Raw genomic sequence first — 19,336 nt, forward strand, 5'->3', positions numbered from 1 at the left:
AACCCAGGATTGAAACAGGGACCTTTAAATCTTTAATGTAACACTCTCCCAAACAGGCAGGATCTCTGTGAGACACAAAAAGAGCAACATTTAGGATAATTATAGCTTATTATAGAGCCCACACTTTAAGAACGGCGGCCCTATAAGCATTCAACAGCATCACTGAGTCAGGAGCAGCACAGTGACAACTGTACACATTACTGGAGAAAGTGATAAATGACATTCTCCATCTATTTGAGTCAGTGAGGAAACATGTGAAGAGAAGAAGCTGCTCGTTCTACTTCAACAGTTTGATCTGAGGAAAAGTCACTTCCTCTTTTCAGGAATCAACTTCTACCATCTGTCCACTAGATGGAGATAACTGAGCATCAACTTAAAAATCCTCCAGTCTTCCATGTGTGAACTATAATACCAGTGAATTAAACAAAGATCGTCCCTGGGTGGGCTCGAACCACCATCCTTTCAGTTAACAGCCGAACGCGCTGACCGATTGCGCCACAGAGACATGATGACCAGTTCCTGTTACAGCCTAAAACCATAAACTGAACATGAATCCAGCACTCAGCGTTACAGCAGCACACCTCTGTTACTGTGGAGCTGTGTCTCTTTTCTACTTTATTATAGATGACAGAAAAAAACTCCAGATAAGAAGCAGCTGTACATGCAGTGACTAGTTCTCCTGCTCAGGTATCGTCTCTCAGGGCATTACGTGTTGTCTTTGTGTGTTTTTGTGTCCGATGCTTCACAGCACACAGGCCAAAGTACGTGCTGGCTTTCATGGCTCACATGTACAGATGAGTTACCTCAATGTAAGTATCATAGGTACAGCACACAGCTGAAACATTTACTGTTCAGGGTGGAATACGGCACCTCGCTCAGTGCTTGTCCAGGCAAGAAAAGGTTTAGCTGCCAGCTTGTTATATCAACAATGTGTCACATTCTAAAGCAAGGTACTGCTGGGATTTGAACCCAGGACCTCTTGTATACGAGACAGACACTTTGACCAGCTAAGCCACAGAACCACTCTGAAGTACATGTATATACAGAGGATCTGGTAATGGAAGTGTAATGTGTATACTGCAGTTGAGGTTGATGGTAAAGTGGTTTGTTTTAATGTCGGACTCTGCATCTACCTGAACCTGTTTGACTGCAGATGTGCGTTTTCATTTGGACCCCAGGAAGAGTAGCTGCTGCCTCAGTGACAGCTAACAGGGATCCTAATAAGTGATAAGCAATAAACCGACATTTCCAATCGTCATCAGAACAGATAAAAAACTTGATAACATGGACCACTTAAGTTGATGACAGATAGAACATCATGTTACTTGATGTTACTTCATTACATGTGAAAATTGTGAGCTTGGTGTATTTCATTGGCATTTTTTGGGGGGCAGGTGGGACTTGAAAATGAATCCTTGTCAGAAATGATTGAGCAATAAAGAACAACGATAAACGAGGGGAGAGGGGTGAACAACATTAATGGGCTGGAAAACTGTATCTGTCATAGAAGAAGACATTCATAAAGAGTTAAAGCAAATTCATTCAAAATGTCATACGAGGGGCTCGTTCGGGATTTGAAACTGGGAACTCTTGCACTCTGAGTGGGAATCATACCTGTACACCAACAAGCCCTGGAAGGAGGAAATGTTGATAGTGTCCATGGTTTTGCACACCACATTGTCATCCAACAACATAATATTCCTTTATTTTGTTGTTTATGCCTTTATTGCTCACTAAATTGCTCATAAAATATAAAAGACATTAATTCTATTTTAATCTGTTCATGTTAAATTCCTGATCTGGTGGCAAGCGCAGCTTTTTTCTAATGTTAAAATGAATGAAGTCAGATCACAGACTGTTGTGTTGTTGATGTCTGGTCCTCTGCTCCAGGTGGAGAGTCCTTCAGTTTGTGGAGGATTTCAGTGAAAATAAAGGATGAGGTCGTGTTGTGTGTATAGTGGCAGCATAAAGACTGGGTCCCGCTGTCTTACTCAGGCTGAACTACAGCGTCTATTCACGGGGGCTTTGACCTGCTCCGTGTCCGACCTGGGCCGGTGCACCCCTCCTTAGACGACCTGGTGATCCCGGGCTCCCCCCGGAGCACCATATCGATACCGAACTTAGTGCGGACACCCGATCGACATAGTCCGCTGCAGCCCAGAGCTCCTGAGCTCAAACGCTCCTCAAGCCTCAGCCTCCCGGTAACTTGGATTACAGGCGCGCGCCACCGCACCCGGCGAGGGACACACTTCCTGATCGGGCTTTTAGCCTTTATGGCAGTGACGTCACAAAAGGCAGCAGCGCGTCAGACTCACACATCACTTCAAACCTTTGAGGAAGTGACACACAACTGTGAGGAGCACACGTGTTGACCGACACAGACGTGGTTTCAGAGACAGACCGCAGAGAAACTGTCAGCACTGATGCTGAGCTGCTTAAAGTGTCTGTCTTGTAAACAGGACATCCTGCATTCACCCAGCAGAGCTTCACTCTGCTCATCATGTCTCTGTGGCACAATCGCTCAGCACCTTCGGCTGTTAACTGAAAGTATGGTGGTTCTAGCCCACCCAGGGAGGCACTTTGACTGATTCACTGATATTATAGTGATCTACAGCACTCATTGGATCGGTTCACAGCTGAGTATGAAGCAGCAGGGACGAGGATCAGCACCTCTAAATCTGAGGCCATGGTTCTCAGGAGGAAACTATCTCAGGAAAATTAAAGGAAAAGGGAAAAGGAAAGTATCTCAGGTCTTGTTCATGAGTGATGGAACTCTGTTGCTTATGTAGTGGTGTGATGTTGTTGCACTATATGATGAACATGGCAGTGAAGTGTTCACCCACACAGACGTGGTGTCAGAGACAAACCGCAGAGAAACTGTCAGTACTGATGCTTATCTGCTTAAAGTGTCTGTCTTGTAAACAGGACATCCTGCATTCACGCAGCAGAGCTTCACTCTGCTCATCATGTCTCTGTGGCACAATCGCTCAGTGCATTCTTCTGTTAACAGAAAGTATGGTGGTTTCTGCTGCAGGTGGGGAATGAGTCCTTGTCCCAAGTGAAGGAGTTCAAGTATCTCAGGTCTTGTTCATGAGTGATGGAACTCTGTTGCTTAACCACGAAGGCCAGCAGGTGCTTTGGCCTGCTCAGAGTCTCTGTGTTGGATGTGAGCTGCTGAAATCTCTGAACACCATGACACAGATAATATCAGTCTGATGTGTCATCTGTAATCCAGATGTTGTCAGCAACAAACAGATGTTCCTGACAGAAGCTGTGCTGATTCACTTCAAGCAGCACATGAGCCTCTTTCTCAGGAGCACACACAGAAAAAATAAGATTTTCTATTCCAACAATATACGTGATGTCCTCGTGTATGAATGAATGTTTCACTGATGCAGATTTTTACAGAACATCAACAACGAGACTGTGTGACGTCACTGGAGATCAAAGGCATTTCCTGTCTTTCATTGATCTCTCGCGCGACACAGATGCATGTACACTCTCACGTTCTCTTCAAATGGATGAGCGCATGCGCACAAAGATAGAAAGGTCCCTGGACTAACGTGACCAATTCAGAATGGGTAAAATTCGGGACATGTCAGAAAAACAGCAAAACAGTGGCCGGTCACTGACACACTGTGTACATAATTTAATGCAAACTTTCATAAACCATGGTCTGAACTAGTTCATTTTAAAATTTGTAAATCGAACTATTAGCTACTTAATGTAGAAAGGGAACTTTTCCAACACTGTCTGACTGCACTGCAACGTCTCATCACTCCTTCTCGCGGCTGCGACTTCCGCTCTTTTCATCATCGGAGGGAGCTGGCTGCAGGAGGACTCAACCATCAGATCAGTTTTTAATGTTTTATCAGGAAATAACTCCAGACTCTACTCTAGAGTGATTTTCGGGACAATCAGGGCAGGATTCTGGATTTAGGACAACTGCTTTAATTTCGAGACTGTCCCGAATTTTTCGGGACGTCTGGTAACTTTAGCTGTGTTACATGTCTAAAACTGAAGGGGGGAAATATTTCACAGTTACACTCACAAGAGGAAACACACACACACACACACACACACACACAGAGAGGACCATGTGCTTCACCGCAGCAGCTGAAAGTGAAAGTGTTCAGAGTTCAGCCTCCATTTTGAAGCTGTCGGAGCAGAAGCAGGGAAACTGAAGGCTGAGGCCGGTGAGTGTTAACATTATTATTATTTCACTGTCAGTTTGTCCCTGTGGACTGTGGAGGGACGAAGACTCACAGTGGACTTCTGTAACACTGAGACACTGAGACATGGAGGTCAGAGTTCACTTTGACGAACAGAGAAAAACTCCAGCTGAGCTGAGAACAGACCGTAATGTCTGATAGTATCAAAGGATGAAGGATCTACCTGATACAGAAAGTTCAGAGCTGCTCTGGAATCAGATTTTACTGTAAGTCATATTCAGTTTTCCACAGAGAGCTCAGACTGTGTTTGGATCAACAACTTTTGAAAACCTATTACTTAGGAATTATTATTTACAGATTTTATTTGAAAACTGACAGTTTGATGCTCATATCTGAGACCATGATGATCATTTTCAACCAGCGACCTTCTCAGATATTTCGAGAAGACTAACTAACTGAGATGGGCTGTTGAAGAACATGGCAAAAAAAGTGATAGAATATATTTTTTTCTAATAAGAATGAATATAATTCTATCCTGAGTAAATGTCACTATACACTTTAATAATTATAACGATGATAAGGATCATTATACAAATAAACAGAAACCTGCATGATCTACATCAGTCAGATTATTATTCTGTGTGATAAGGATAGATCATCAAGTGTAGAGAGCAGCAGGGTCCCCTCTCCTCCTCCAGCAGCATCACACACTAATATTGTGAGCAGTAATGAATTTCTAGGCAGCAGATTTAGATCAGACTGCTGTTTTTTCACTCCCCCAAAAATCTGTCTCTCAGGACTAACAGTGTTCTCTTCTAAAGTTACTTTCTGCCATTAGCCTTGTTTCATTTAGGTCAGAACTTGGGCTTTCAAAAAATGTGTGTTTTCTTTTGTCAGTTTGATCAATCATTGTTTCCTCTTCAGTAAAATTGAGCTTTTACTTTTTTGCTTACTTATTCAATCATGAAATTTTTCCTGAAGAAAAATACTAAAGTAAATGCAAACCAAACAATTTAGGTGTGTTGGTTATCCCCATCTAGTGGAAAGATCGTAGAACTTCATTACATCTTGTTTGTTTCTTATAAGGAGGAAGAAAAGTTGAGTAATGAAAAAGTGAAGAACGAGCAGCTGCATGTTTTCCGAACACACAAAGCTGGAATGTGTGTAAATCAACCTGAAGTGAGTTCAGCAGGAGAGAATCTGTATATTTCTGATCAGCAGGATCACTGTGATCACATTGTGCTTGTTGATTTAGATTTTTATGTTAGTTTTGGCAGCAGTTTGATTATAATCTGAGTTTATTGATGGAGGTTCCTCAGAACTGGTCAGCTCTCTAAGAGGCCTCTGAACTCGGTTTGACTTCAGTTTCCTCGGTTCATTTGTCTTCCAATACATTTAGAAACAATAAGAAACAAAGGCAGCACTTTAATATGACCAGTTTGTTCAGCAGAAACTGTTTGATTTCTCCACACTGTGACTGATTTAATGTAAAATGTTCCCACATTGTTTATCACCATCTAGTAGACAGATAGTAGAACTTCATCACATCATGTTTGTTTCCTGTAATGAGGAAGAAAACTGGTTCAGTAACATTAATGTCAAATCTTTCCACATTATTCCAGATCAAAGATGAGCCAACAATAATTTCTTAGGAAGATATTTTTTATTGTTTATCACTTTAATCCATGAGAACACTGATTGAAAACGTGTAATATTCAAGGTCTGTGTCTCCAGAAAGCATTGATTCAGTTCTGTTGCTTTTTAATAACAAAACCAAAAGACATGGAAGTGGAGAGTTTTTTAAACTGAAGACAGTAGAGAAGAAGGTGATGATGAAAAGAGATGTCGGTTTAAGTTGAAGCAAACAACAAAATACAAAAAAAATAGGAAACACTTGCCCCTGGGCATTTATGTTTTGTCTTGTTTTTACATAATTTTCCTCTTTATTACATGTTATTGTCCTCTTTGACAATTACTGAGGTATACAAATATTGACATTGAAGTAATGAAGAAATTCAGATTTCTGATGGCTCCATCTGTTGGTCGAACTCAGGATGACATAGTTATTGTTGTTGGCTCTGAATGATTTGTTTTCTCACTCACTCTCATTCATCTTCATCTGCTTTTATCCGTATCCGGGTTGCTGCGCTGCTGGAGCCAATCCCAGCTCACATTGGGCAAGGGGACAGGTCACCAGTCCATTGCAGGGACAACACATAAAGACAAACAGAGACAAACAACCACTCACACCTGCGGTGAATTTAACATCGCCAGTTAACCTGTACATGCATGTCTTTGGGCGATGGGAGGAAACCAGAGTACCCAGAGGAAACCACGCAGACTCTTAACTGCTTACTGATATTTTAAAATTTTATCCATGCTGAGAAATTCACATTGTTGCAGCACATTTACATCATCGTCTGCTGGGTTGAGGATCAAGACATTCACAAGAATCACACCACCATCCCAAAGAGTCCTCTGGCACTGATTTGGTTTTTAACACAGGTTAGAACAGTTTCACCTCACTAAAGCTTTTAATAATTGAACCCTGAAGTTATGAGGATGTGACTTTTCCTCAGCTCAGACACCAGGACTGATGAGGGAGAACAAGCAGCTTCTTCTCTTCACATGAAGCTGGAAAGTGTCAGAAAGTCTCCCTGAAGTGAGTTCAGCAGGTGAGAATCTGTAAATGTCTGAACAGGATCACTGTGATCACACTGAGCTGACAACAGTAGACATGTTTATTTACCTTCCTTCCTTTCTTCCTATTTACAGACTGAATCTATCAGTATTTTATCTGGAATTTGTAGTGAATAGTTCCTTCACTTTGTTCTTGCTCTGATATAAAGTAAGATTCTTAGACTTAGTAAACTCAAGATTTTAAATCACCAGAGTTAAAACAGATTTAATTTTTTTAAAGGTGTTTAAGTGGTCACCACAAATCTTAAGTGAAGCAGAAACTTTTATCAACTTTCTTGATAAGGCTGAATTTGATTTCCGAGCTGAGCCATGACAGAACAAACATGTCAGAACTGGTCTGATACTTTGGATGAACTTGGATGAGTAAATTGAACTCTGACTGTTAATGTTCCCCTCTGAGAATTTCCAGATACAGTGAATGCACTGAAGGTTTGTTTTTATTGTTGGGAATCAATTGAGGCAAATCTTTACATTGTCACAAGTTATTTGCTCAATAAGGTGACATGAATTAAATCAGCTCCATCAACCCATCCTACAGTCAGATACCACCATCTAGTGGACAGAGAGAAGAAGCACCATCAGATCTGAGATACATTTCTCTGAAACTTGCAGATCACTGACAGATCTGACTGATTTCTACGTGACATTGTGGAGGCACAGTATTTAAATAATGTGTAAAAGAAACAAATGTTTAAGGTTTATCGTTTTCATCAGATGAGAGAACCACCTCTCTTAATCTGGGGTTTCCTGACAGGACAGACTGGTTTAGTTGTAACGTTTGTTTGCCAACCTATGGTGATCATAACTATGTCAAGGTTCAATAACTCTTCAACTTGCACTGCTTAAAGTAAATGGTGATCTGAGTTTGTTTGAAATTTAGTTTTAATGCCAATGTATAACATTGAAGATTGGTATTAACATGAATCAGGAATGTTCTCTGTTTATAACACAATCTGACTGAAATCAACACAGAGAGAGAAAAATCAAACCGTCAGTAAACAATGCTGATTGTGTCCTGTGATATAAATCCTGTTGTCATGAAGCTTTTTGTTGTTTGTGTGAAGGTGGAGGCTCAGCTATGAATCAGTGTGAGGACAGAGAGGAGGGAGCCCCTCCCTCTAAAACCACTCTGTGTGGGGAACATGAGAGTCAGACCAAAGCTCAGAGGTGAGATGAGGATCTCTAACTGTCCATCTGTCAGAGCTCAGCACTCAGATCACTGCTCCATCATTATTCACTCTCACTGTCACTTACATTTTTTACTGTTTCAGTTTCTTTTATCCTTATCTCCATTGGGAGCTCAACCAGGATGTGGAGATTTGTTCATTTATATTCACCAGTCCATCACAGGGCCAACACACAGATACAGACAGAGACAAACAATCTGCCACACTCACACTCAGACATACGGACATGGCTGTTGTGAGGTAACAGCACTAACCATAATGCTGCTGTGCTGCCTGCATGTAGAGATATATTTCTTCTTCTTCTTCTTCATCGTCTTCTTCTTATTATCATTATTGTTATTATTATTATTATTTGACTTGCACATGTCAGTAATACTCAATGCAAAATACTTCACTTTCGTGAAAGCTGGACTTGGCTGATTTATTTTAAATTGATAATTTTCTGCCCATTTATTTGGTTAATACTTTTAATGTCAACTCTGTTTCTTCTAGCAACCAGAAGTCAAGACCAGATTCTCCTGAACTGAGCTGTGTGTCCATGAAGAGTGATTGGTCTATGAATCGTCCTATTATGTTTAAGGATGGACAACAGTCTGCTGTATCCAGCTGTGTCTCCATGAAGAGTGATCAGTCTATGGATGACTTTATCAAAGAAAAAAGGTAAAAGCTGATCATTTGTTGTTGGACTCATTAAAGGTATCAAAGCTTGTCTATCAGTTTCTCTGCTGTTCATAGAAAACTCCTGGAACAAACTGTGTGTTTGTGTCTTTTCTCCTCAGAGTTCAGTCTGACAAACATCATCACACAGACCTGGACTCCATATTTATGGTGTGTAAATGTTCATCCAGTGACTACAACAGACACCAACAAAGACTTGAGTTTGAAGCTGCACTCTTTAGACCAGTAGAGCTTTACTCTGTGACAGACAGGAGTTGAATTGGGATTGAACAGGTTTGGGGTGGGAGAGAGTGGGAGAGGACTGGGAGTTGTAGTTCACCACAGAGCAATAATCCATCAGCCTCAACAGATATGTTCTGTATGAATATGGTCTGTTGGAGACTTTTACAAAACATTTCTGCTCCTTTTTATTCATCTACAGTGAATCCTAAAGAAAAGTCTTCCTTTGACCATCAACTTAGCTAGAAAACTTCCTAAGTTGATGTGTTGAAGGGCTGTATCAGTTTGGTCTTCATGTGATGATCAGGATCTCTGTGTTGTCAGAATCTAAAGTCAAACTTACTAAGTTACACCAGTGAAGTTAGTTTAGTGAAGTCAGCAGGTCTGAAACTTTCTGTGTAGCTCTGGAAAGAGACGTGGCAGCAGATGATACAGCAGCAGCTAAAGTTGAACTCTGCTGACTGATGATCTGATGCTTTGATCCATCAGTTTATACTGAGAGTGAACTTTACACAGGATGTTATTGTGTTCCAGCTGCTGGAGGAGAACATCGTCTGTTTTATGAAGAACGAGCTGAAGAAAATCAAAAGGAGTCTGAGTCCAGATTACCCACAATTCATGAAGAATGAGGATGATGAGGTGGATGAAGAGCAGAGGAGGAGCAGAGAGGCATTTCTGAAGATCACAGTGAACTTCCTGAGGAGGATGAAGCAGGAGGAGCTGGCTGACTGTCTGCAGAGCAGTAAGAGGATTTAACATGATGGATCAATTTGATATTTACTAAAGTCTGAGGAGACGGCGAAAAATATGATCATATTCTTATTCTTTAGGAAAAGTAAACATCAACCTAGTAATTCTTGATCTTATTTGTATTTTGCCCATTCAGAGTTTAATGTGCCAGTTTGTCGACGTAAACTCAAATCTGAGCTGAAGAAGAAGTTCCAGTGTGTGTTTGAGGGGATCTCTAAAGCAGGAAACCCAACCCTTCTGAATCAGATCTACACAGAGCTCTACATCACAGAGGGAGGGACTGGAGAGGTCAATGAGGAACATGAGGTCAGACAGATTGAAACAGCATCCAGGAAACAGGACAGAGCAGAAACAAGCATCAGACAAGAAGACATCTTTAAACCCCCACCTGGAAGAGACCAACCAATCAGAACAGTGATGACAAAGGGAGTGGCTGGCATTGGGAAAACCGTCTTAACACAGAAGTTCACTCTGGACTGGGCTGAAGACAAAGCCAACCAGGACATAGAGTTCACATTCCCCTTCACCTTCAGAGAGCTGAATGTGCTGAAAGAGAAGAAGTTCAGCTTGGTGGAACTTGTTCATCTCTTCTTCACTGAAACCAAAGAAGCAGGAATCTGCAGCTTTGATCACTTCCAGGTTGTGTTCATCTTTGACGGTCTGGATGAGTGTCGACTTCCTCTGGACTTCCACAACACTGAGGTCCTGACTGATCCTACAGAGTCCACCTCAGTGGACGTGCTGCTGACAAACCTCATCAGGGGGAAACTGCTTCCCTCTGCTCGCCTCTGGATAACCACACGACCTGCAGCAGCCAATCAGATCCCTCCTCAGTGTGTTGACATGGTGACAGAGGTCAGAGGGTTCAATGACCCCCAGAAGGAGGAGTACTTCAGGAAGAGGTTCAGACATGAGGAGCAGGCCAGCAGGATCATCTCCCACATCAAGACCTCAAGAAGCCTCCACATCATGTGCCACATCCCAGTCTTCTGCTGGATCACTGCTACAGTTCTGGAGGAGGTGTTGAAGACCAGAGAGGGAGGAGAGCTGCCCAAGACCCTGACTGAGATGTACATCCACTTCCTGGTGGTTCAGTCCAAACTGAAGAAGGTCAAGTACGATGGAGGAGCTGAGTCAGATCCACACTGGAGTCCAGAGACCAGGAAGATGATTGAGTCTCTGGGAAAAGTGGCTTTTGAGCAGCTGCAGAAAGGAAACCTGATCTTCTATGAATCAGACCTGACAGAGTGTGGCATCGATATCAGAGCAGCATCAGTTTACTCAGGAGTGTTGACACAGATCTTCAAAGAGGAGACAGGGCTGTACCAGGACAAGGTCTTCTGCTTCGTCCATCTGAGTGTTCAGGAGTTTCTGGCTGCTCTTCATGTCCATCTGACCTTCATCAACTCTGGAGTCAGTCTGATGTCAGAAGAACAGACAATAACTTGGAGGCATAAACTAATAAAGACAGGATCTAAAACAACACGTCTCTACCAGAGTGCTGTGGATAAGGCCTTACAGAGTCCACATGGACACCTGGACTTGTTCCTCCGGTTCCTTCTGGGTCTTTCACTGCAGACCAACCAAACTCTCCTACGAGGCCTGGTGACACAGACAGGAAGTAGCTCAGAGACCAATCAGAAAACAGTCCAGTACATCAAGAAGAAGATCAATGAGAATCTGTCTCCAGAGAAAAGTATCAACCTGTTTCACTGTCTGAATGAACTGAATGATGGTTCTCTGGTGGAGGAGATCCAACAGTCCCTGAGATCAGGACGTCTCTCCACAGATAAACTGTCTCCTGCTCAATGGTCAGCTCTGGTCTTCATCTTACTCTCATCAGAAAAAGATCTGGACGTGTTTGACCTGAAGAAATACTCTGCTTCAGAGGAGGCTCTTCTGAGGCTGCTGCCAGTGGTCAAAGCCTCCAACAAAGTTCTGTATGTGCAAATAAATCCAACAAGATCAACTGGATCTTATTTTAGTTGAGAATCAAAAACGTGTCTTGAATAATTTCTTATTTTGCTGATTCCTCTTCAGACTGAGTGGCTGTAACCTCTCAGACAGAAGCTGTGAAGCTCTGTCCTCAGTCCTCAGCTCCCAGTCCTCTAGTCTGAGAGATCTGGACCTGAGTAACAACAACCTGCAGGATTCAGGAGTGAAGCTGCTGTCTGCTGGACTGAAGAGTCCACACTGTGAGCTGGAAGCTCTCAGGTCAGAGTTCATGTTTGTGTGAATACTAAAACTGTCTTTATTTTTTTATGATACATTTTTATTTAAATGAGTAAAAATTGAAAACTGAAGAGGTTTGTAGATTTTGGTTCGTAGTGGTGTCTTCTATGTTCACTGAGGATCATTTACTTTTAGGGAGGTGGACACAACCTTTCTGCTGCTTTTGGCATCTGTCACAGTTGTGATGATGGAGTTCTCATTCAGGAAAATATTTAAGGGGCTCAAAGACACCAGAGGTTGAGTGGACTGCTGATATGATGCTCTGTGGATGAATGAACCTTCTAGCTTCGGGTCTAGAAACGGTTACAAACACACTTTGTAGTTGGGCGGCAGACAGGAGACAGGAGCTGGATCAAAAGACACTATTGTCCTCTCAGATTTGATGTCATTATTTAGGTGTGTGGGAAACCTAAAGAAATTCACCGGCTAGCTGTTACTCCTACCTACAAAAAGATATGTGGAGAAAATGTCAAGGCGAAGTCTAAATCAAAGGGGGTTTTAATACATAAATCAAATTGAGATTCCTTAAAAAAAAAAGCACCTGTAATCTGTAACCCAATACACACACTACAAATCAAAATCTCTCAAAGCAATATTTGCTCGGAAGGTTAATCGGCAGACATAAACTAAATATCACAGAACACAGTTCACCCTGTTATCACAAATCATGGAAACACAAAACTTAAATCATCAATGCCCCAAAAGAATGGAGGGATGTGTGGGTTAGTCCACATCAAGCTTCCTGTGTAACAGCATGAGGATGAGCAAAAGTTTGCTTTGAGGTGTCTGTCTGTCTGTGTGTGTGTGTGTGTGTGTGTGTGTGTGTGTGTCTCCCCAGCTGGTTCCACTTCCTCCGGGGTTCAGTGTGTGTGTGAGTGGACGTATGGTGGATCAGTGTGTTAAATGGTTGAGGGGACAGTGATGGACTGTGTTAGCTCTGTTGTGGGGCTCCTCCAGCCCAGGCAGGTATGGAGTCCCAGTATACAGGCACCTTTTTCCTCCTTGGTACTCCTGGGATCATCACCACTCCTCAGGCCATGGGTTTCCAAACCTCCAGTGAATCCAGCTGGTTCTCTTCCTCGTGTTACTGCTTTCTTATTTTCCCAACATCTCTTTGATTAGCAGGCAGAGTTGAATGAACCTGGACAGCTTTTCTTTGTTCCCCTCACTATCACTCCTCTCTGTTGTTCTCCTTGCTGTTTATGTCAGCAGCTTTTTCCTTCCACCAGTTCACAGTTGCCACTCATTTGTTAACTCACCAGTTTTTTGTTTTTTTTTCACTCACACTTCTTTCCCCCTCCCTTTCCTGTCAGGAGGTAAAGGGCTGTTCTGCTGTTTTGTTTTTTTACCACAACCTATTGGCTGAACAAAATCAATGCATCACTATACAATGTTTGTGTTACTGTGTCTTTACTTTAATGAGTATGTTTGTTGTTCTGTTTGAAAAATATAACCTGAAATAAAATAAATAAAATAAAAAACAACCCTACTTCCCTGATGATGAAATAGGAGAACAAGATTGAAAAAAAAAATCCCTCTCCTAAAGCTATGACAGCTACTAAGACTGTTATTTGTAACATAAACAAGTAAAACAAAACTACACATGTAAAAATCAAAACAAAAAACAAAAGTTGTTTAACCCAAATCACAATGCAGCACAGCCCAGCATGAGGAGGAGTCACCCCAGGACAGGAGAACTTCCCTTTTAAAGACTATATCGCTTGCGTGCTTGAATGTAAACTATGCAGTGACGTAGCAAGTGGTGTCCCAATTCCTTGGGAAGAAGCAAAGCTATACCCCTTGTGACTTCCTTTTGAAGCTTCAGGGCTGGTGGGAGTGAGTAGGTGAACTTTGGGATTGGGCCAAAGTGTCAGAATGAAATATCTTTTTAGTAATTCTATGATCAGGCAGCTTCACAGATCTGTTCCAGAGCTGGAGCATTTGTCTCTGATGTCTGATAATCGTCTGACACAGGACACACACACACACACACACATTATAGAACAGAGTGAAAGTATGAACTCCCAGATGAGCACAGTGTTCAGACTTGGACTTACCTACCAGAGCTCAATTCTATGTGTTTCAGCTGTTGGACTTTCATTTTCTAAACTTCTACTTTCTAAACCTTCAGCTCTGAACAGATGATGAAACATTGAACACTTTCAAGCAGGAACTTTGTCTCCTAAAGTCACATCTTTTATTCTTTACTCAGGTTGATGAACTGCAGTTTTTCAGAGATCAGCTGTTCTTCTCTGGTCTCAGCTCTGAAGTCCAACCCCTCCCATCTCAGAGAACTGGAGCTGAGTCACAACAATGACCTGCAGGATTCAGGACTGAAGGATCTGTGTAGTTTTCTGAAGAGTCCAGATTGTAGACTGCAGATTCTGAGGTCTGTTCAGTTGTTGTTGTAGATTTTATTAATCCAGAATTTATATTCACATTTAACTTGAATGTATTCACTTTTATTAAAAATCGCTGTCGTTTCATGTTTCCAGTTGTTTCTAATAATAATCATAAAAGTTGTCAGTGTTTTTTCCAAAACTTGAATTTACTTGTTCAATATATTAATCAGGAAAAGTCTTCCAGGAACCAAAGAGATGGTTTCACATGTTTGATCTCCAAACAGAAACCAGGACCAAGGGAGACCTTAGTCTTGGATCAGGACTGGATCTTTAAATCTTGGTCTTGGTCTTTGTATTGGAACAAGGTCTGATGTGGACCAGCAACATTTGAGATGTTAAAGTGGGTGATGAGTTTGAGAAGATGGAGAAGTTCTGGATCAGGACATTTCTGACTGATTATCAGTCATCTGATCTCCATGATTTGTTCTTTTTCAGGTTGAGATGCTGTTGGTTGTCAGAGATCAGCTGTTCTTCTCTGGCCTCAGCTCTGAAGTCCAACCCCTCCCATCTCAGAGAACTGGACCTGAGAGGAAACCTCCTGCAGGATCCAGATGTGAAGGAGCTGTGTGATCTTGTGGAGAGTCCAGACTGCAGACTGGAGACTCTGAGGTCAGTCCACTGTGGTAGATCTTTAATCTAATGTCCTAATAAATGTCTTCAGACTTGGTAGGTGTGGAGCTGAGGACCAGAGTCAGTTGTGTTGTTGAGACTCCAGCCCTCATGGGGCTTTCAGACACGTGGCCGTGGCCCCCCTGTGCTCTGAAAGCTGTTATTTCCAAAGGATTGGAGCTCCACCACAGGTTTCCCTGCACTGAGCACAGTTCATGTGCAGCACAGTGATAGTTGTGTTTCTTTGTGGTGTGGTCATACTCAGTCAGTGTGTTACTGCAGTAGATGGAGTTCAGAGCAGCGGTACAGAAGCTGAGTGATGAGCTGCTGTGGACGGAGTCAACATCAAAAAGCTCTTCTACACACTTTGAAAACAAACAGTCCCACACATGTTGAAATGTTCTTCATTTAGAAGATTTTACAGCTTCATCATCACGTCAAAGCAGAACTTTCCTTTGCTGCCACATATTTATGAAGCAGCCATCTGCTGTATTCCTACACAAGTATGTCCTGTATTCCACTGCAGCCGCAGGTCAGCTGAGGGAATCACTTTGTTTTAGAGTGAGGAGCTGCTGAACTTCAGCCTCCAGTGGCTGAAATGACAATTACACTGAAGAAACACTTCAAACATCCAGACAGAATGTGGTGCCACTTTTCTTTAAAGTCTCGTGAACATATCTAACTGATTATCAATGATTTTATCTGGATCTTTTATTCTTTATTCAGATTTGACAACTCCAGTTTGTCAGAGATCAGCTGTTCTTCTCTGGTCTCAGCTCTGAAGTCCAACCCCTCCCATCTCAGAGAACTGGACCTGAGTCAGAACGACCTGAAGGATTCAGGACTGAAGGATCTGTGTGGTTTTCTGAAGAGTCCTCACTGTAGACTGGAGACTCTGAGGTCAGACTCAAGTTTTATTTCTGTTTTCAGATTAATATGATGTTACAGTTGTGGTGACTCTGACCGGCAGACAGGTTTATATTTATGAGGGAAAATCCTCTTCAGGTTTTTAACATTTAAACTTTTAAATGGTTTGAAAGTAACTTTGGAAAACAGATATTAATTTAAAAATGACATTTTAATTGCAAGCAGTTTATCAATCAATCTTGTATTTTTGAAAGGGGACATCATATCCTAATGAATATTTGTATGTTAACATGCAGATTGTACTTTGTGGTTTTTTTTTTTTTTTTTCATTTATTTATTTGCGTGTCGAATTGAAAGCAACTGCACTTTGTTTGTCTAAGAAGATGTTTGGCCTCTTATCTCAGGGGCTTCATCAGTTCAACCCATCGGTCTGACTAGTCCTCACTAGTCTGACAGACAGTGGAGTTGGACCCAGGTATTTAACCTCTGTAGGAGTGTTCACAAAGCTCCTTGTGACAGCAGCCCATTAGAGGAGTTCCACTGACCATTGTTAGTCCACTACTGTCGACACATTTGTGTCATTTCTGTTGTGGAAATTCTCTGTTGCTGGTGAAGAATGAAATACAGACTTTTTCTGGCCGACAAGTTTTTATTTTCTTTGCAAAGAAAAAGTCAATCATCACACGAGCAGGACAAATGAAGAAAGAATTCATAAATCACTCATATAGAATATTAATTTCAGCTCACTGGCCCAGGGATGGTGATGAAATATCTTTTTAGTAATTCTATGATCAGGCAGCTTCACAGATCTGTTCCACAGCTGGAGCATTTGTCTCTTATGTCTGATACTCGAGGGCTCCCAACCCAAATCACCATGAAGAGCCAACACTGAGGTCCATTTGTGTTCTGCTGTAAGATAACCAATAGCTCTATGATGCTGAGTATTACAAAGAGAATATTCACAGAATCCCCAGACAGCAGAAGCATCGTCTGACACACACACACACACACACACACACACACACACACACACACACACACACACACACACTAGAGAACAGAGTGAAAGTATGAACTCCCAGATGAGCACAGTGTTCAGACTTGTTCAGGGCTCTACCTGCAGACTGAGCTAAAACACTGACAGCTGGGTTAAATGTCATGTGTTGGTCCAACGTCAGGCCAAGACGTCATCTTCAAATATAACATTCATGATAAGTTTGGTTTTCTGTGTAGAACTTTTGAAGCTTGTTTGCGGACTGTTTTGACTGGTTTTAGAGTGGACTTACCTGCCGGAGCTCAGTTCTATGTGTTTCAGCTGTTGGACTTTCATTTTCTAAACTTCTAATTTCTAAATCTTCAGCTCTGAACAGATGATGAAACATTGAACACTTTCCAGCAGGAACTTTGTCTCCTAAAGTCACGTCTTTTATTCTTTACTCAGGTTGAAGAACTGCAGTTTGTCAGAGATCAGCTGTTCTTCTCTGGTCTCAGCTCTGAAGTCCAACCCCTCCCATCTCAGAGAACTGGACCTGAGTCACAACAATGACCTGCAGGATTCAGGACTGAAGAATCTGTGTGGTTTTCTGAAGAGTCCAGATTGTAGACTGCAGATTCTGAGGTCTGTTTAGTTGTTGTTGTAGATTTGTTTAATCCAGAATTTATATTGACATTTAACTTGAATGTATTCACTTTTATTAAAAATCGCTGTTGTTTCATGTTTCCAGTTGTTTCTAATTATAATCATAAAAGTTGTCAGTCTTTTCCAAAACTTGAATTTACTTGTTCAATATATTAATCAGGAAAAGGGAGACCTTAGTCTTGGATCAGGACTGGATCTTTAAATCTTGGTCTTGGTCTTTGTATTGGAACAAAGTCTGATGTGGACCAGCAACATTTGAGATGTTAAAGTGGGTGATGAGTTTGAAAAGATGGAGAAGTTCTGGATCAGGACATTTCTGACTGATTCATACTTGTCAAGTTTTGGATTTGAAAATAAGGGATATTTTCCAGCACCTGCTGCAAGACATCCCACCACCCCAACTAAGCTCCAGTATCCCGTACATTTTAAGACAGATGGACAAGAAAGCTAAAATCACCACTTGTCAACCACCTAAAAACTGCAATTGGCTTTATGCAGCTCCACTATGTCCTGAACGTCAGCCAGCTCCTTTGTTTCCTGTCTTTCATTATTGGACATACTGATTAATCCAGGTGTGTCTGACCATTGTTGTTATGACTACTGAGGTCAGTCACACCTGGATTAATCAGTATGTCCAATAATGGCAGACAGGAAACAAAGGAGCTGGTTTCCTGCCTTATCTTTGTTTTTCCCTGCTGTTATTTTTTTCTGTCGCATTGTTGTCCCTCTAGTCTGACAATGTCACACTAACCTTGCGACACCTACAGTACATGCAGTAGGTTAGTGTAGCAGGTGGCAGAAGTCAGAGTGGGGTATTATTATTATTTTTAATAAATGCAGGTTAAATACAGGAAGTTTACAGGAAAATACTAAAACCAGAGGGGGCTGGGAAAGGAGGGTAAAATACGGGAAAATCCCGGCCAAAACGGGATACTTGAAAGGTATGCTGATAATCAGTCATCTGATCTCCATGATTTCTTCTTTTTTCAGGTTGCGGTTTTGTTGGTTGTCAGAGATCAGCTGTTCTTCTCTGGCCTCAGCTCTGAAGTCCAACCCCTCCCATCTCAGAGAACTGGACCTGAGAGGAAACCTCCTGCAGGATCCAGATGTGAAGGAGCTGCGTGATCTTGTGGAGAGTCCAGACTGTAGACTGGAGACTCTGAGGTCAGACTCATGTTTTATTTCTGCTCTCAGATTAATATGATGTTACAGTTGTGGTGACTCTGACCTGCAGACATTAGGCTGATATTATACTGATCCACACTGAGGATCTTCATGCTGACGTCTGTTTTCTTCTTCTCTGGTTTATTCCAGTCAGTGTGGCAGACAAATGTTGAAGTACAGACTTAAAACTTGAAGAAAATAAGAAAAATCCATCAGTGTTTCAAAGACAGGACACTTTTTTTCCTCACTGACATGAAAACATATATATTCAGTGGGTGGGAATCGTTGACTATCTCACAATTCAATTCGATTTTTGGGGCTATGATTTGATTCAAAATCGATTCTTGATTCTAACCGATTTTCGATTCAAAACAATTTGATTCATGACTTCTGCTTCAATTTATAGGTTTGTAAACGATTCTCATGATCTACTCCAGTCTGCTTTGCAAGACAGAATGACAAATTGAGACATTAAAGTGTTTTTTTCACATTTATTAAGTAAACATTAATCCATGCTCAGATGGAATTGTTGCAGCTGTTGCTTAAAAGCAATATCACATATTGCTTGAATAACAAAAAATAAAAGTGCCTCTTTATAAAGAAAACAAAACAAAACAAAACGTGCAGTTAAACATGCTGTCTTTTAAATTTTAACAAAAGTGCCTTTTCAAATGTATGTGGACCACAACTGCTACTCTCAGTAGCTAGCTATAAAAT

At 41.6% G+C, this 19,336-nt stretch overlaps 2 non-coding genes across 2 annotated transcripts; both read right to left on the bottom strand.

Moving 5' to 3' along the window:
* Positions 1-431: 431 nt before the first annotated feature.
* Positions 432-505, bottom strand: trnan-guu (transfer RNA asparagine (anticodon GUU)). Its single transcript has one exon. It is a non-coding gene; the product is annotated as a tRNA-Asn (tRNA).
* Positions 506-948: 443 nt separating this feature from the next.
* trnat-cgu (transfer RNA threonine (anticodon CGU)) lies at positions 949-1,022 on the bottom strand. The gene has a single exon. It is a non-coding gene; the product is annotated as a tRNA-Thr (tRNA).
* Positions 1,023-19,336: the final 18,314 nt, after the last annotated feature.

The sequence above is a fragment of the Echeneis naucrates genome, chromosome 2 (genome assembly GCF_900963305.1).
Source record: "Echeneis naucrates chromosome 2, fEcheNa1.1, whole genome shotgun sequence".
Classification (NCBI taxonomy): Eukaryota; Metazoa; Chordata; class Actinopteri; order Carangiformes; family Echeneidae; genus Echeneis; species Echeneis naucrates.